This window comes from Microcebus murinus, chromosome 4 (assembly GCF_040939455.1).
Source record: "Microcebus murinus isolate Inina chromosome 4, M.murinus_Inina_mat1.0, whole genome shotgun sequence".
NCBI lineage: Eukaryota > Metazoa > Chordata > Mammalia > Primates > Cheirogaleidae > Microcebus > Microcebus murinus.
The window spans coordinates 7,185,094-7,203,163 of NC_134107.1; the positions used below are offsets into that span (position 1 = coordinate 7,185,094).

At 53.1% G+C, this 18,070-nt stretch overlaps 1 long non-coding RNA gene across 1 annotated transcript; it reads left to right on the forward strand.

Moving 5' to 3' along the window:
* Window positions 1–7,678: 7,678 nt before the first annotated feature.
* On the forward strand, window positions 7,679–16,101 carry LOC142870569 (uncharacterized). The gene is made up of 3 exons (XR_012918894.1): window positions 7,679–8,004; window positions 8,665–9,437; window positions 14,822–16,101. It is a non-coding gene; the product is annotated as an uncharacterized LOC142870569 (long non-coding RNA).
* The last annotated feature ends 1,969 nt before the right edge of the window (window positions 16,102–18,070 follow it).

The following is an 18,070-nucleotide window of genomic DNA, read 5'->3' on the forward strand; positions in this document are numbered from 1 at the left end:
AAAACTCATTTTCTGACATCTAGTTTTATAATATTTTTACAACTGCACAGAGTCATGAAAGCACCTGCACAACACAGGTAACAAACAGTCCACTGCCCCAAACTTTCCCTCCTGCTGCCCCTTGCAGCCAAACCCCTCCCACCCACACACACTCCCACCTGCTGATCTGTTCTCTGCCCCTATAAGTTTGTCACATAAATAGAATCAAGCAGTATATAGCCTTTTGGGTCTGGCTTCTTTCGCTTAGCCTGATGCATTCGAGATGAAAAGGCAATGATGTATATCACTAAAAGGTTAGTAAGTTACCACATTTTGGGAGAAAGTAATTGGGCAAAATGAAAAAGGTGCATAATTTTTGACTCAGAAGCTCCTGGAGCCTGGGCTATCTTGTCATACCAGATAGCAAGAAGCTACAGAGGCTGCTAAGGTCATATTTAAAAGATCTCAGGTGCCAATCGGAAGAGGCCAAAAATGGGATAATTTGAGCTTCAGTAAGAATAACGATTGCAACAGATTGAAACCCATCAGGTACGTTCAAAGCCAAGAGATCATAATGATATTTTAAAGTAACTGACCATCAGTGGATGACGATAGGGCACCAATTTTTTTTTATCTTGCAAACTGGTAAATAAAAGAATCAAGTAGTCTGGGCATAGTGGCTCACACCTGTAATCCTAGTGCTCCGGGAGGCCGAGGCAGGAGGATCGCTTGAGCTCAGGAGTTCGAGACCAGCCTGAGCAAGAGTGAGTCCCTGTAGCTACTAAAACAAACAAACAAACAAACAAAAAAAAAATAGGAAAATTAGCCGGGCATGGTGGCCTGTGTCTGTAGTCCCAGCTACTTGGGAGGCTGAGGCAGGAGGATTGCTTGAGCCCAGGAGTTTGAGGTTGCTGTGAGCTATGATGACACCACTGCACTCTACCCAGGACAACAGAGCAAGACTCTGTCTCAAAATAAAATAATAAAAAAAGAATCAAGCATTTATCTTGCCTTGCTTATATAATCTGCACCACTGGGTAACAAACAACCGATTAAAAGCTTGCCATTTCGGCCTTCTTTTCCTGGGTCAGATGGGAGACTTGTCCCTCTGAGGCCTTAGTCTGAAGTCAGCGTGGAGCGTAGGGATTGGGCGTGAAGAGAGTCGGTGTCTCCTTGTAAGGTCATTGCGTACTTTGATTGGCGCAGGATTTGGTGATGCCTCTACTTTTCAGCTGCACCAGCGCTGTGGCTACAGGGGTGAGAAATCCGCACAGGGCAGGCGTGGACGGAAACCACTTAGTGCTCCGTGCCTGGAGCCAATTTCCTGGCAGGAGCTTTTCATTTTCTCTAAGCTCTCCAGGGCAGTTAAAAGCATCTGGCTTCTCCTGGCAAGATATTTATGAGCTGCAGAGAGAAACGTGGTCGCTTTCCAGTGGAGAAACTCAGCAGACACTACCTGAAGCAAATGGTCAAGGTTAAAATCATCGATAACAAAACATAACATCGACATCGTGTACTCACATTGCTGGCACTTGTGCCTCTCACTGGAAAGAAGGAGGCACAAAGCTTGGAGGGCCTCAATGGATTTTCCAGGCAACAGAGGCCAACACGAATGTGATGCTCTGAATCGTTTGCCAGGTGTGGCAGGCAAAACCCTGCCCCCCAGAAAAGACGTCCATGTCCTAATCCCCGGAACCTGTGAACATGCTGCCCGACAGGCCAAAGGGCCTTTGCAGGCGTGCTAAGTTAAGCATCTCAGGATGGAGAGATTATGCAGCATTATTCAGGCAGGCCCCGTGTCATCACGAGGGTCCTCATGAAAGGGGGCCGCCGTGTGAGCCAGAAAAAGGGTTGATGGAGCAGGAGGCCACAAGCCAAGGGATGCAGGAGGCCTCTAGAAGCTGGAACAGGCCAGGAAACGGATTTCCCCCTAGACTCTCCAGAAGGCATCGGGGGGTTCGAGATGCCCCCGATATAACCGGGTCCCCAGGCAGTGTGCGTGGCAGGAGATGGGAGAGACAAAAACACAGACGCAAAAAGTAAGGTGAAAGGATGTGGGGAAGTCATGGGGACCACCAGCATTCCCGAGAGCCAGGTGGCACTGATTGAAGTCCAGCGCCCGCTTTTATTCTCTTTTTTCATGCTATGGATTACAATGATTTCACGTGAAAAGCTCGTGGGTTACAATGTGTAGAAGTTTCAAGTCTCCCCTGAAAGTCACAAGATGCCTTAGCCAATTACTGTTTTATCTGTAGAAGCAGGAACCCATAGCTCGATACTAAGCGCAATTACGCCTTAAGGTATGTGTAGATAGTATCTCTGAACTCAGCAGCTGTGGCCCATTCGATTGAGGCGCAAAGAGATTAGTGCTTCTAACTGGGAGGTGAGCTCCCCATTAGCTGAGGCGTTCTACCGAGAAAGGGAGGGAAGGAACTCAACCTGGTGTTTTAAGAATTGGAGCCTGACGTCCCTTCTCCCAGGCTGACATTTTGCAATCTTCCTCTACAGCCATGGGTGGCTGTCATGTCAAGCCGCTCCGAGGATTTTTAGGCATGAGGCCCCTCAGGCTTTGAGGTGGGAGTCTGCTTTGCTGTACTCCCAGACCGCTGGAATGCTCCCCAACTAGGTAGTTAACCTCTGCCCTTATCTCCAGCTCCCGCTCGGGTAGCATTCCTTCACCTCCTCTCCTCCCACGGCCTCAGAAATGGGGTCTCTAAGTGCCAGTGGTCTTATCCCCATCAAGCTGGGACACAGCCCCACTGACACTGTGACTTTGGTCCAGTGAGGCTCTTCTCAGACTTCCATCCTCCTGAACTGTCAGGTAATGAACGTGCGTTGTCAGTAAATTTGTGGTACTTTGTTACATCCGACTCTATGAGTTTCCAGCGTGGCTTCTCCAGCCACACCGGGCTGCGGAGAAGCCCTCTGCTTCTTCTCATGACTCAGTGGATCCAGTGACGCCAGACAAAGGAAGTGTATGGAGTCGATGGCAAGGCTATCCAGGAAAATTGCAGTGCATTCCCTGTTTCTTAAACTTTGTATTTTGAGATAATTGTGGGTTCACATGCAGTTCAAAGATAACACAGAGATATCCCATGTGCCCTCCTTTACCCAGTTTCCCCTTTTGGTAACATCTTGCAAAACTAGAGGACAATATCGCACCCAGATTGATTGACATTGATCCAGTCAAGATACAGAACATTCCTGTCATTTCAAGATCCCCCTGTGCTGCCCTTGCGTGGCCCTGCCCACGTCCCTTCCCCATCCCCGTCTGCTTCCCGACATCCTTAACCGCCAGCAACCACTAGCAGGTTCTCCGTTTCTGTCATTTTCTCATTTCAAGAGTGTTACGTAAATGGAACCACACGGTATGTCACTTTTGGGGACTGGCCTTTTCCACTCGGCGTAATTCTCGGGAGGTTCGCGCAGGCTGCTGTATGGATCAAGGTTCATTCACTGTTTCTGCTGAGCACTCTTCCACCGCATTCACTGTCTGACAGACTGTATGATCACTCACCCACTGAATGACATCTGGGTTGTTTCCAGTTTTGAGCTATCCCAAATAAATCTGCTCTGAACATTCACATACAGGTTTTTGTGTGAACGTAAGTTTTCATAAACGCCAGGAGTGCAAATGGGCCATGTGGTAGTCTCATGCTTAGTTTTTTTTTTTTTTTTTTTGAGACAGAGTCTCACTTTGTTCCCCAGGCTAGAGTGAGTGCCGTGGCGTCAGCCTAGCTCACAGCAACCTCAAACTCCTGTGCACAAGCAGTCCTCCTGCCTCAGCCTCCCGAGTAGCTGGGACTACAGGCATGCGCCACTATGCCCGGCTAATTTTTTCTATATATATGTTAGTTGGCCAATTAATTTCTTTCTATTTATAGTAGAGACGGGGGTCTCGCTCTTGCTCAGGCTGGTTTCGAACTCCTGACCTTGAGTAATCCGCCAGCCTCAGCCTCCCAGAGTGCTGGGATTACAGGCGTGAGTCACCAGGCCCGGCGACCCTCATGCTTAGTTTTTTGTTTTTTTTTTTTTAAATATACATGGGGTATTATTATGCTTAGTTTTTTATTTTTATTTATTTATTTTTTATTTATTTATTTTTTTGAGACAGAGTCTCACTTTGTTGTCCAGGCTAGAGTGAGTGCTGTGGCGTCAGCCTAGCTCACAGCAACCTCAAACTCCTGGGCTTGAGTGATCCTTCTGCCTCAGCCTCCCGAGTAGCTGGGACTACAGGCATGCGCCACTATGCCCGGCTAATTTTTTTTTATATATATATCAGTTGGCCAATTAATTTCTTTCTGTTTATAGTAGAGACGGGGTCTCGCTCTTGCTCAGGCTGGTTTTGAACTCCTGACCTTGAGCAATCCGCCCGCCTCGGCCTCCCAGAGTGCTGGGATTACAGGCGTGAGCCACTGCTCCCGGCCATATGCTTAGTTTTTTAAGAACCAGATGAGAACAAATGGGAACAGGAAAGAGTCAACCCTTCCAGATTGACCCCCGCTGCCTAAGTGGGCCTAAATAGAAAGTAGCGTCAAGTGGCCAGCGGCTGACCAGAGGTCACACACATACCCTGCGTTCCCTGCAAACCCACACGTCTGTTTAATTTTGGAACTTTCAGAGTTTACCTGAACCAACCAATCAGGGCTCAGCTGTATCGACCAATCTGAACCAAGCAACTTTGGCTCCTTCATTTGCATAAACAGACCTTGATTGGAACCGGGGCAGGGACTTTGGCTATAAAATTGAACCTTCTCTCTGTCCTCTGGACTGCAAGTTGTGTCTCCTGGTTTGCAAACTGTTCACTGGAATAAAGTCTCTTTCCTCGAAACTGCTTTTCAGAGAACTTTGTTAATTTGTGTGTAAGGTATGAAACAGATTGTGGTTCAATTTTTTTTTACCTATGTATGTCCAATTGCTCCGACACCACTTGCTGAAAAGGCTATCTTTCTTTCAATTGAGGAACCTTTGTCCAAAAATCGTGGGGCACATTAGTGTAGGTCTATTTCTGGGTTTTCTATTCCATTCATTTGATCTATGTGTTTATCCTTCTGCTGATATTATACAGTCTTGACACTGTAGCTATATAATGTCTTGAATTCTTAGAGTGATTCCCCTCACTTTATTTCTTTATTTCAAAATTATTTTAACTATTTTAGTTCTTTTGTATTTCCATATAAATTTTAGAATACTCTTGTTTATAGGTATAAAAAATCTCGCAGGGTTTTTTTTTTTTTTTTTTTTTTTGAGACAGAGTCTCGCTTTGTTGCCCAGGCTAGAGTGAGTGCCATGGTGTCAGCCTAGCTCACAGCAACCTCACACTCCTGAGCTCAAGCAATCCTGCTGCCTCAGCCTCCCGAGTAGCTGGGACTACAGGCATGCACCACCATGCCCAGCTAGTTTTTTTTTCTATATATATTAGTTGGCCAATTAATTTCTTTCTATTTATAGTAGAGACGGGGTCTTACTCAAGTTGGTTTCGAACTTCTGACCTTGAGCAATCCGCCCGCCTCGGCCTCCCAGAGTGCTAGGATTACAGGCGTGAGCCACCGCGCCCAGCCCTCTCGCAGAGTTTTGATAGGAATTGAATTAACCTATTGGCATCTTTACTATGCTATCTTCCAATCCATGAACACAGTAATTCTCCACACATTTAGATCTTTGACTTCTTTTATAAGTGTTGTGTAGTTTTCAGTCTACAAGTCCTGTATGTGTTTTATTAGATTTACACTAAAGTATTTTCTTTTTTTTTTAGCAATTATAAATGGCATTATATATATATATATATATATATATATATATTTTTTTTTTTTTTTTTTTTTTTTTTTGAGACAGAGTCTCGCTTTGTTGCCCAGGCTAGAGTGAGTGCCGTGGCGTCAGCCTAACTCACAGCAACCTCAATCTCCTGGGCTCAAGCAATCCTGCTGCCTCAGCCTCCCGAGTAGCTGGGACTACAGGCATGCGCCACCATGCCCGGCTAATTTTTTCTATATATATCAGTTGGCCAATTAATTTCTTTCTATTTATAGTAGAGACGGGGTCTCGCTTTTGCTCAGGCTGGTTTTGAACTCCTGACCTTGAGCAATCCGCCCGCGGCCTCCCAAGAGCTAGGATTACAGGCGTGAGCCACCGCGCCCGGCCTTGGCATTATATTTTTAAAATGTGTCCATGTGTTCATTGCTAGTATATAGAAATACAATCGATTTTTGTATATTGAGCTTATATCCTACCATCTTGTTACTCATTACTTCTAGGGTTTCTTAAATTTATTTATTTGGTAGATTCCTTGGGATTTTCTATGTAAATAATCATGTCATCTGCAAATAGAAACAGTTTCATTTCTTCTTTCCAATCTATATGCCTTTTGTCTCTTTTTCTGGACTTATTGCAGTGGCTGGAACTTCCATTGCCAAGTTGAATTAGATTGGTAAGAACTGACATCTTTGCCCTGTCCCCAATCTTAGAAGCCATTCAGTTTTTTTTTTTTTTTTTGCCATTAAGTATAATGTCAGCTGTGGGGTTTTTGTAGATGTTCTTTATCAAGTTGCGGGAATTTCTCTCTATTCCTATTTTTCTGAGTCTTTATCATGAATGGGTGTTGCATTTTGTCAAATACTTTTTCTACATTAGTTGATGTGATCGTGTGATTTTTTTTTTCTTTAGCTTGTATGATGGGCTGAATTGTGTCCCCCCCCTCCCCCACATTCCTATGTGCAAGTCCTAACCCCAGGACCTCGGAATGTAACCTTCTTTGGAGATAGGGTCTTCAAAGAGGTAATTAACTTAAAATGAGTTTTTTAGTGTGGTCCCTAATCTAATCTGACCAATATCCTTGTAAGAAGAAATTTGGGCGCAGACGGAGGGACGATGACTGAAGACACAGGGAGGAGAAGGCCCCCAGAAGGACGCAGCCCTGCCAGCACCTTGGTCTTGGACTTCCAGCCTCCAGAACCGTGAGAAATAAATGCCTGTCGTTTGAGCCATGCAGCCTGTGGCACTTGGTGGCACCGCGGCCTCTTCAGAAAACAATCCGTGTTCCGTTGAGAAATGGTTTCCGGCTGTCCCCCCGTGAAATCGTACCCCGGCAGCGTCCCGCACGGCAGTTTCTGCAGGGCTGTCCGCCGGGGCGTAGCGCGACCATACGACATGAGCACTTTGCTGATTGGGGTCCCGGGTGGAGCCGCGGGCTCCTTCATGCGCCTCCCCCCGCGGACGCCAGAGGGCGACACAGACGGCGGGACTCGGCGGCAGGCCCGCCCGGCGCAGCGCCGGCGTCGGCCGCCAGGTGGCGCCACGTCCACACGCGGACTTCGGGGAGCAGAGCCGGCCGCCGAGAGGGGCGGTGGGGTGCAGGGGGGCCCCGGGGCGGAGGAACCCTGAGCGAGAGGACAGGGGTTCCCTGGACCGAGCAGCCCCCGCGTCCCGGGGCGCAACAGGACGCGCTGGCAACGGAGGTCCGCGTCTTCACGATCGCCAGGGCGCCCCGGGGCGGCCGCGTCCCCGCGCTCCTCCTCGCGCGCCCCCGTCCTCCGCGGCGGCTCATTCATCCGCGGCGCGGCACGCCGTTGCCATGGAGACGTGATGCGGGCGGGGGCGGGGGGAGGCCCCGCGTGACGTCCGCGCTCGTCGCTGCCGGTCTCCCGCGGCCTCCCAGTTCTTGCCTATTTTGGAAGAGAGCCGCGTCCCTTCTGCTGATGCGCGCGCGCTGGCGCCTTTTTAAGGCAACCGGCGGAGTGGCGGCTCCGCCAGAGCCCGGGAGCTGCCCCCGCCCCCGGCCGCCTGCCCGCGCCGGGCCTGGGCCCAGGAAGCCCCGGCGCCGCAGCCCCATCCTCCGCCCCCCTAGCGCCCACCGCCCACCGTGGGGACCCTTCAGCCGTGGAGAAAGAGGTCCTGCCCTTGGCCCTCGCCCCGCCCCTCTCCCCTGCCAGCGCAGAGACGCTCCTGTTCAAACCTTGCAAGGACACAGGATGCAGGCCCAGCGCAGCTGGGACCCCCTCTGGACAAGGCCACGGAGTGGAACACCAGGTGAGGACTCGCTGCCCTCGGGCACGCTGGGGCTCACACCTCCCCTCCGCCCTCTGCCTTACTCTTCCCCTCGGGCTCAGCCTGGAGCCAAGTTAAGATCCCAGGAAAGCCCCTTACCAGTTGCTCCAACCCTCTCCTTAAACTAAAAGGGAAACTGAGGCCCAGAGAAGAGTAGTGATTGACCAGAGTCACATGGCATGTTCCTGGAAAGCACGGGCCAGAGCCCAGGATGCTGACCTCTGGCCGGAGGTGTGTCCTCGTTCCTGCACGTTGAGTGTAGCGGGCGCGGGGTGCAGTTGTCTGGCCGCTGCCCTGCACCCGGCGGAGGCGCTGGACAACTCTGAGTGGCACGGCCCGCCTCTTCGTCCCCAGCACCGTCCGGGCCGAGGTGGGCTTTCCGGACAAGCTTCTGGATCCCATGGTCTCCATGACCAACCAATCAGGTTGCTGCTTGCAAATGTCTGCTCCCATTCAGGGCTCCTGCAGCCCACCAGCTCCCTGGGACTTCCTGGAGCCAAACCTTTGCCAGCCTGCCTGGGAGCGCCACTCGTGTCTGGGTGCACGCGTGGGCGGCTGGGCTCCAGCGGGGCTCTCCCACCCATGTGGACCAGCCCTTTGGCCCCCTGCCTGGTCCTGCTGACACCTGTGCTCTCTCTACAGCACCCACCAGAGGTGTTTGACCAGGACCCCCCTGAGGACAGCTGTGAAGTACCTGACGGTTCCTGAGGAGCTCTGTGGATTCCAGACATGTCTGCGCCCCTACTCGGCACCTGGGATGGGGGCCCAGAGGTGGATCCCATCCCGCCCAGCACCTGCGGGCTCTGAGTCTAGGAAAGGAGAGACGCTCACACTCTGGAACAGTTAGCCCTGGAGCCTTGAATGACATTTCCAAGAAGGATACGTTCCCAGGGCCAAGCCTTTAATGCACAGAAGGGGAAACTGAGGCATCCCTTGGCAAGATACGATTTGCCAAGGCCACACAGCAAGTCAGCGTGTTGTTGAGCCTAGGACCCAGCCCCTGCCTCCCGGCGCAGGCTCCTCCTGTGCTGCTGGATCCCGCGGGGCCCCCCTCGGGAGGCATGCCAGGCCGCTGCTCTGTGAGCCCAGGACCTGGCTGGGGGTCCGCTTCCACCACGCGTTGGCCATGTCACTTGGGTCACTCCGTTCTCGGCACTAGGACAGTGCGGCGGAGATGGTCTGTAAGGGGCCCAGTTCCGACTGTAAGTCTGGGATTTTCTGAACTTGAGTGTTTTGGCCAGGCTGTGGCGTCCCTGTGTGGCCAGCTGTGGGACCTCCTGAGAGGGTCGTCTTCCTCCCACCAGCGTGAAGCTAAGGAATGCTGGAGACAGTAGCTGCTTCAGCCACAGGCTGCGTGGACCACTCTGAAGATGACCTGTTGTGTGCACCTTGGAACCCACCGGCGCCCCCCAACGGTGAGTCCTTTGTTGCAGTCACATTGAGCTGTGAGAATGGCCCGAGGGGTTGGCTGTGAAGAAGGAAAGTGCAGAGTCAGCACGAGTTCTTGCCTCCCGTGTCCACACAGCCCGGTCCTCAGGGTTCCGGGGTGGCCCTGCACATCCAGGGCCAAGGAGTTGGTCCTCTGGGATACTTCAGGCCCACCTGGACCCTAGCCCTGGGCAAATGGGCTCATGCCCACCTGAAACTGGGTCTCAGGGTTGCAGAGGGTTCAACTCCCAAGGCCCAAGAGGCACAGGGCCAGGTGAGACCTGGGCCAGAGATGCTCAGAGTACCAGAGAAGGGAGGCCCTTTTAGGCCAAGTGGCCCAACCCACTGCCATTTTGCAAGTAGAGAAACTGAGGCCCACAGAGGGGAAGGGGCTTGCATAGCAAGCCCCTGGTGGGCTGGTGCCAGAGCCAGGACCAGAATGCATGTCTTCCCATCCTCCTGTCCTAGACTCTCCCCTGCATCAAACACGATATGCGGACATCTAGACTGAGCGCGCTCTGACTGGTAGGCGGAAGGCTCCTCAGCCACCCCTGTCTGGGCCGGGTGATTCAGGAGTTTTCCCTTCAACCGGACGGTCCTTTGCACTGAGGCTTCCTGGTGTCCTTCCCCCACCCGCCAAGTGCTTGTCCCTTCCGGGTTCCAGAAGCTGCTCCATCAGGGCCATAGCTGCCGCCCTCCCCTTCTTGCCACAGCCCAACCAGCTCCCTGTGTCCCAGCAGGCCCAGGCAGAGAGCGTGGTTCTCCCTGCTCTCGGGGTCTCCTCTCCCCGGCACCCAGGGCTTCCCGTCTGTCGCTGGCCCAGCCCCAGGCCTCCTGCTCGCCTCTGGTCACTTGAGTCTCATCAGCCTTCCCTGGGGTCAGGGTGCTGGGGGGTTTCCATGAGCTCACGCACCTGTTGGGTACACAAGGTGCGGGCGAGTTTGCACCCGTCACATCTGTTGCTGTCCCGTCACAAGGCGTGCTGAGATGCTAACACGGGCGGGCCTGAAGCTGGAGCCCGCGGTGGCCTGGGCACCTGAGGGTGGAGGGAAGGCAGCAGGCGCCGGCCAGGAAGGGTTTGGGGTAATGGGAAGTGAGGGAGCCATGAAGGTTTTAAGTGAGGGAAGAGCACGGACAGGGTGGCTTCTAGAAACATGCAAGGGGAGCTTGGTTGCTGGACACTGGATGGGTGTGTTAGGCACAGCCAGGGCGCTTGTCCCGAGTCATGGTGAGCAGCGTGGGAGCCAGCAGAGGCCCTGGGAAGGGGCACCCCGAGCCCGAGCCCTCAGGGCCACTTGTGAGCACCCCTCGACTTCCCAGACCCCACTCTCACCTTTGTCCTTTTTGTCGGAGCCGCGCAGCCCCCAGTCTGGCCTACAGCGGCTGGTACTGTCAGACCCAGCCCGGCCCAAAGCTGCGGAAGCCAGAGGGGGCCCAAGCTGCTCCTGCACTGGCAGTGGCAGGGCGTGTGCCAGGCCCTGCGCCAGCCCTGCCTTCTCTGCACCGCCTGCTCACAATCCTGTCTTTCATAAAGTTAAGATAATGAATGACATCCACCATTGAACATTTATCGTGCTCCTTTCATGCGTTGGGTGATTTCTAAGGGCTTTACCTATTTAACTCCTTTAATTCTCACATCGACCCCTTGAAGGAGGTGCAGTTGTTCTGCTCACATCTTTAGTTAACAGATGAGTAAACTGAGGCACAAAAGGTTAAGCTACTTAACTGACCAACGTCACAAAGTCAGTCTGTGAGGGTGGCAGGACTCTATCCTGCCTGTCCTTCCTCAGGCCCCTGCCACCTCTCCACGCGGACCGTATCTGCCCCTGCCTCCCGGTGGCCGTCCTGTGGGTGACTGAAGATGCCGACACCCCCCTTTGAGCCTTCTCTGCTCTGAGTAGACACCTCCATTGCTTGTGTCTTATGTAAACGTCTTACAAATGTGTATGGAGGGTCTTACGACACCATGCTGAACAGTCGACAGGGAGCAAAGCAGACAGGGTCCCTGCTGTGGCGTCCCCAGTCTGGCAAGGGAGCGACAATAACCACCAATTAATCACTAAAATAAAGGACAAAGTTGCTCTCTCGTCGAAGGCTAACAGAGGCGCAGGTGCCTGGAACCTATAACTGGGGATTTGACCGAGTTGGGAAAGTCAGGGAAGGCTTTCTGGAGGAGGCGGGATTTGAGCTGAGCTTTGGGGGGGGGGGAAGGTGGGATGAAGTGGGCGAAGGGGAGAGGCCGTGGCGCCCCGGGAGGGGACAGCACGTGCAAGGGCACTGTGGAAGCAGGGGAGTGGCGGGCCGGGTACTGGAAGGCAGGATATGTAGCTGGAGGGGGGTGCGCAGGGGGCCAGACGGGCAGGAGGGATCACCAGAGCCAGAGCTGGGGGAGTCTGGGCCGTTCCTCACAGCCCCCCACCCCGCCCTGGCTGCTGCAGGCTGGGGCTGGCCCCGGCGCCACCCTGGAGCCAAGTCCTGTGGCTGCCTCGCCCCACCTGCCCCGCACCTGCTGCCACGGCCTCGGCCACAGCAGCTTCTCTCATGGCCACCTGGCACCATGTGGGGTCTTGTCCATGGGGTTCTCTGTCCACCCCACTCCCCCAGCACGGCCTGGTCAGCTGTGACCTGGAGCCAGCAGCGCCACTCACACGCACCTCCCCAGGCTGGGTCAGCCTCCTCTCGCTCCCGGACACCCTGCACGCCGCCCTGGCGGCAGCATCCCAGCCCGGGGGGCGGATGCAGTTCTCACTTCCTCCCCAGCCTGGAGGCTCCATGGGGCCGAGCCTGGCCTGAGTCTGTCAACTGCCATGTCCCCCCCAGAGGATGGTCCCCTCGGTGTCTGTCCTGCAAACGCCTTACATGCTGGGTGCTGGGAAAGCGGGGACCGGACGTGGGTGCTGGCAGGGGAGATGGCCCAGGAAGCAAGTGGGGACAGTGCAGGGTGACAAGGGCAGTGCTGAGGAAGCACAGGGGCTGGGGACACTGGGGTGGGGTGGGGCGATTTGCCAGACCAGCTGTCGGGCCAGAGGGCTCGGAGGGATTCACCAGCGGGAGGACTCCAAGAGTGAATGCGCAGGGGTCTGTCTCCTCCTTGGCCCCCTGCTCCTCGAGGGCAGGGCCTAGGTCCTTCGTTCCTGGCTGCCCAGGGCACTTGGAGGAGCTGGGGGATCCCCACTCTGCATTTGAAAAGTGGTTTTAGTGGATTCTTCCCTCCTTGGAATGTGGCAGGTCTGACACTCCGGTTGGTTGGTCGGGTCGTTGCATTCCTTGTGTCTCAGCCCTGCCTTCAGGCCCTGGCCGGGAACAGCTCACCTTCTCCTTCCCCCGCTCTGCTCTCCCCCTCGCACCCTCCGTGGTCCCGTGTCCCTCGCCTCTCCCGTCGGCTCACCCACCTGTCCCCGACCATCTCTGTGCATGGGTGCCAGCTGTGCCTCCCTGCACAAGATTTGTTGATTTCATAACCATAAATAGATAAGCTGTTCCGAATGCTTCCGTGTGCCGTAGAATTGACGAGTGAGAGCTTAATGAAAGGGCCTTAGGAGAAAGACGACAGCCTGCCGCGATGCAGCTAAGACAACACGGCTGTTGCATAAACCAGCTCGACTCGGGGTCCCATTTTCACTGCACAGACCGGTCAGCCACAGACACTGGCGAGGCACTTGGGAGTCTGTTAAGAAACATTTCCATGGTTTCAAACCCAGCAATTTAAAAGAACAATCTAGTAAAAAAAAAATACAAAGGAGTAGAAGTCAGGAAGCCCGGGCTCTAATTCTGAATTTATTTCATTCTAGCTGTGTGACCCTGGGCAAATTACTCAACCTCTCTGAGAAGATATGTAGAGATTGTTCCCCTGGGTTACACTGGAGACTTCAGAAGGCCCGAGACCCTACAATACCCTTGATTTCCTCCTATAAGGAAATTTTTTCTGACAATACCTTAATCACCAAGCATGGGACCCTCCGCTTCCCAAAATGCAGGACCGGGGTTGGGATGGGGCTGGGATGGGGTACCCTGCCTCTTCATTGCCAGTTCCAACTCATGTTGCTATGGGAACAGGATGTGGGGCATCACTCCTACGTGGGGAGGCTACATCTGCACAGCCACAAAGGGGGCTGGAAGCCAGTAGGGGCCAGACCGGTGAGGCTTCCTACCTCTCCTGCCTTAGGGTGTGGGGGAACACTGCAGCTCCGCCACACTGGGCAGAGTAAAAGAAGTTGAAATGACAGCTTGGTATGCCTCAGCCCAAGAGAGCTTTCCAGGCAAGAAGGAGAGAAAAACAAGTGGAGATATCCCTAGTGTGAACCGATCCACTACTCTGAGGGTCAGTTAGTAAATATTTCAGGCTTTGTGAGCCGTATGCCTCTGTTGCAACTACTCGCCTCTGCCACTGTAGTGTGAAAACAGCTATAGACAATAAATAAATCAATGGATATAGAAATTGGTGCTCTTCTAGAACGTTCACCCTGTAGCCAATGGAAATTTTTATTTACAAAGAGCAGCAGCAGGCCAGATTGGGCACACAGGCCAAAGTTTGTAGATCCTTGTCCTACCATGTGGTACAAGAGAGCAAGCCTGGGCTGGGATGCCGACGCCAGGCTTAAGGTTCAGCATTTGCCAGTGACTTGCTGTGTGACTTTGATGAAGTCATTGCCCATCTCCAAGCCTCAGTTTCCCCATAAATGAGCATAATACTATCAGTCAGATCTGGCACGAGGATATGACTAATCGGTCAGAGCAGATCTGAAGCCTTTTCATCCCTCTACTCCATCACTTTGAGTGGAGCTACACCCACCGGCCACCTCCACCCCACCTGGCCCTGCCCTTTGCCTGCTCAGGGTGGCAGCAGCTGCCAGAGGGGGAACCAGTTCTCCAGAGCCAGAGTCTTGGTCTGTCATTCCAACCTCAGCCCATGAGCCCATTTCTGTAGCAAGCCAAGCACGGGAGGGAGGGAGGGATCTGGAATCCTTTCTCTCACCATGCAGTCACTGGCCCGGGGGCTACAGTTCACTTGGGAGAATGGTGTGGCTGCACTGGCTGGTGGCCAGGCTTTGGAGGAGGCCTTTGAGACCCAGGCTGGGACTGGAGTCAGGAAAGGTGGGCTTCAGTGCTCTTCTAGAACGTTCACCCTGTGGCCACAAGTCAAGTAGCCACAGCTGTGGTCTAGGGGTGACTTGAACCACCACCAGTTGCACCAGTGGATCTTTCTTGAGCCACCTTGTGCTCCTGTTTGTCCTGACCACTGCTGGGAGCTTGCATCCTTTGGCATCTTGGCATCTCCTCTGAAGCCCCATCAAGTGATTCATTCATTCACACTTTCCCCTCTTCTATCTCTCTTCCCCCTTCCCCTCCTCTCTCTTTGTCTTTCTCATAGACACATTTGTCCAGAGCAAGACAAGAAGACAAGACATTAAATGGCAACTTTGACAGCTGTCAGGATCCTTGCTCCAAATCTCCAGAAAAGCAGCCAGGAGTCTCCATACTGTTCTGAAGGAGCAGATTCCCCTACCCACCCTCCAGTTCCTTTGCAGGAGGTCACCCTCCTCAAAATCTCTGGAAAAGATACATCTCCCCTTGTCTGATTAGAGGCTGAGGAGTGATACCCCCCCCCCCGGTCCCCAATAAAACTATGCAAGGCAGAGGCAAAGGATTTCACAGCCTGTTCTTGTGATAAAAACCCTTTTTCGGAAAAAATAATACAGAAAGGAATCAGCCAATCCCTCCTCGATGCCATCACCTCTTCTTGGTGATTTTTCGGGGAAGGAGTGGGCGGGTTGCCATGGCAACAGATGCGAGCTCATCTCAGTAAAGAAGGGACCTTGATATTTTTTTCCTCTCTCATTCTCTCAGTTGTGTGTGTGTGTGCATGCGCGTGCTACGCATGCCTGTGCCCACACCAGGAATTTTTTTTTTTTAGAACTAAAGAAAGCCCTTCTCTCAGCTCCCCAAATATGGAGCGATGGAAAACCACTTACTCCTGCAAGCCAGCGACGATTCAGGTTGATTCAAAAGAAAAGGGAGAGGTCATGTGGGGCCCCTCTCCTTCATGTTTGTACTAGAGATTGCATGCAGCAGAGAGAGCTTTGCAGATGGTTGGGGGCCATGGGCTGGAAAGAGGAGAAGGTGCTTGGTGGAGAGAGGTGAGCGAGGGTAGATAGTGCAAGACCCTAACAGGTGGGCAGAAAGGGCAACCGAAGGTCTGCTGAGTCCAGGGGAGCGTGCACATCCACATGCACCACCGGACTCTCAGAGAGAAAGGCCCGGAGCAGACTCAGGTATGGACACACACACACACACACACACAGGCACACAGAAAGTTGTAGACATAAATATATACAGGCACAAACATAGAACTACACACAACACAGGAAGTTGGAGACCTATTTTTAAAAAGACAGGCATAGACACAGACGTAGGCAAACACATAGATACATAGGACGTGGACACACATCTACAAAATCACATGCAAACAGATACGCAAATGCAGACATACAAACACATTCAGACAGGCCGGGCGCTGTGGCTCACGCCTGTAATCCTAGCTCTTGGGAGGCCGAGGCGGGTGGATTGCTCAAGGTCAGGAGTTCAAAACCAGCCTGAGCAAGAGCGGGACCCCGTCTCTACTATAAATAGAAAGAAATTAATTGGCCAACTGATATATATATAAAAAATTAGCCGGGCATGGTGGCGCATGCCTGTAGTCCCAGCTACTCGGGAGGCTGAGGCAGAAGGATCACTCGAGCCCAGGAGTTTGAGGTTGCTGTGAGCTAGGCTGACGCCACGGCACTCACTCTAGCCTGGACAACAAAGTGAGACTCTGTCTCAAAAAAAAAAAAAAAAAAAAAAAAAACACATTCAGACAGACAGGCTGAGATGCAGACACACAGAGATATACAAACACAGTCACAGTCAAATGAACAGACTCACACACACACACACACACACACACACACGCACACGCACACACAGTCTGGCTCCCTTCCTTCAATTGCCCAAGCATCCCCAAGCAGTGCCTGGCTGGAGTGCTGCATGCCCACCCAGTAGGGCATGGGAGCCTTCTGCTCCCCTATTCCTTCTACACACTCACTCCAAAGCCCCTCTCTCCATTCATGCCATTGCCCACTTTCCCACAGCCAACAGGATCTAGTGCACCCCCATCTCAGGCTTTCAATTCTTAGCTGGTTCTGCTGCTGCTGCTGCCGCTTGGGGGAGAGAGTGGGGTGACTCAGCCAGGCCAAGATGACTCACACTGCCTGTATTTTTAGCAGCGGCCAGGAGCTCTCTAGCGTGCCAGCCGCCCCCCTCCTCCTGCTTGCTATTTCGGAACCGTCACTGGTGATATAAATAGCTCCTCTCCCACGGCCTGAAGCTGCTGCCAAGCTATTTTTGGTTCTGCACAGTTAAAAATATCTCCACGGAGGTGGGAGGCAAGGGGAGTGGGAGCTGGCCTAGGGAGAGGAGACATTGGGGCACACAGAGCTTCTCAACTTGAATCAGAGTGGGCGAACTAGGATGAGCCCTTCTATACCCCTCCCTTGTCTATTTCTAGATCCTTCCCTTCCAAAGTGCCTTCTTCCCAGTCCATTCTGGAAAAATCCAGGGGTTCTTCCCTTGAGCCCAGTTGTCCTCCCTCACTTACTTCATCTCTAGAGCCCAGGAATCATGGCCCCCAAACCCCTTTCCATATTTGTCCTCAGAAAAGAGGGGGGCAGGCAACGGGGGGGCCTCATCCTGAGGTCTGTGTGGACCCAACCCCTACTCTGATGTCCCAGGCAAACCATAGCCCATCTGACTTCCATGGTGACTGTTTCAGAACCATGGACAGCACCCCATTCTTCCAGGTTGCTGGAGACCAGCAGGACCCAGCCAATAGACACCTCTTATTGTGGAGAGACACCAGGAATGTCTCCTAGCCAGAGCCTAAAGCATCCATGGGTGAAGAAAGCAGGAGCACTTCCCTGAATTGTCTTATGGGAGGGGGTCCAAAGATCAAGGGCTGTTCAAATGGAAGCTTCAGGAAGAGTTGGGTGGTAGATCAGAGATAAGGGAGAGAAGAAAGAAGCAGCAGAGACCTATGTCCTGGAGGAGCTATCTCTCTGTCAGCCGGGGCAGTAAGGTCGGGGATGTTGACAGCCACCCGCACACCATTCCCTCGATCTCAGCTGCGGCACTGACCACAGGACGGTTTATGGGGATGGCCCCAACCTCTGTAAAAATGGCACAAGCCTTCAGGATAGGGTCTCCACAGCCATGTACCCCTCTTCTAAGACACCCTTCTCCTCCCATTCTGCCTCTCTCACTACCACCCTGTTCCACGAGAAGTGGGGAGTTCTCTGAGCCCAAGCTTTCCTCCTTGGTGTCAAAGTTCACCTCCACCCTTCCTGTGCGACTTTTTACAGTCAGGCTAATCCCCCACCCCCGATTTTCAAGTGTCCTCATTTCCAGCCCCTCAAGTGATTTTGCACACACCCTCCTCCAGCAAATGAGATTTTGTTCTAGAACGTTCCCTAGCCCCCTTCCTGCCTTCCTTTGTGGGCTCCTGGGCTGAGAGCAGTACCTTCTGGCCCCTGGGCAGAGCAATCACTTGTGAAAAGAGAGCGAAGAAAGGGGGAGCTAGGGCAAA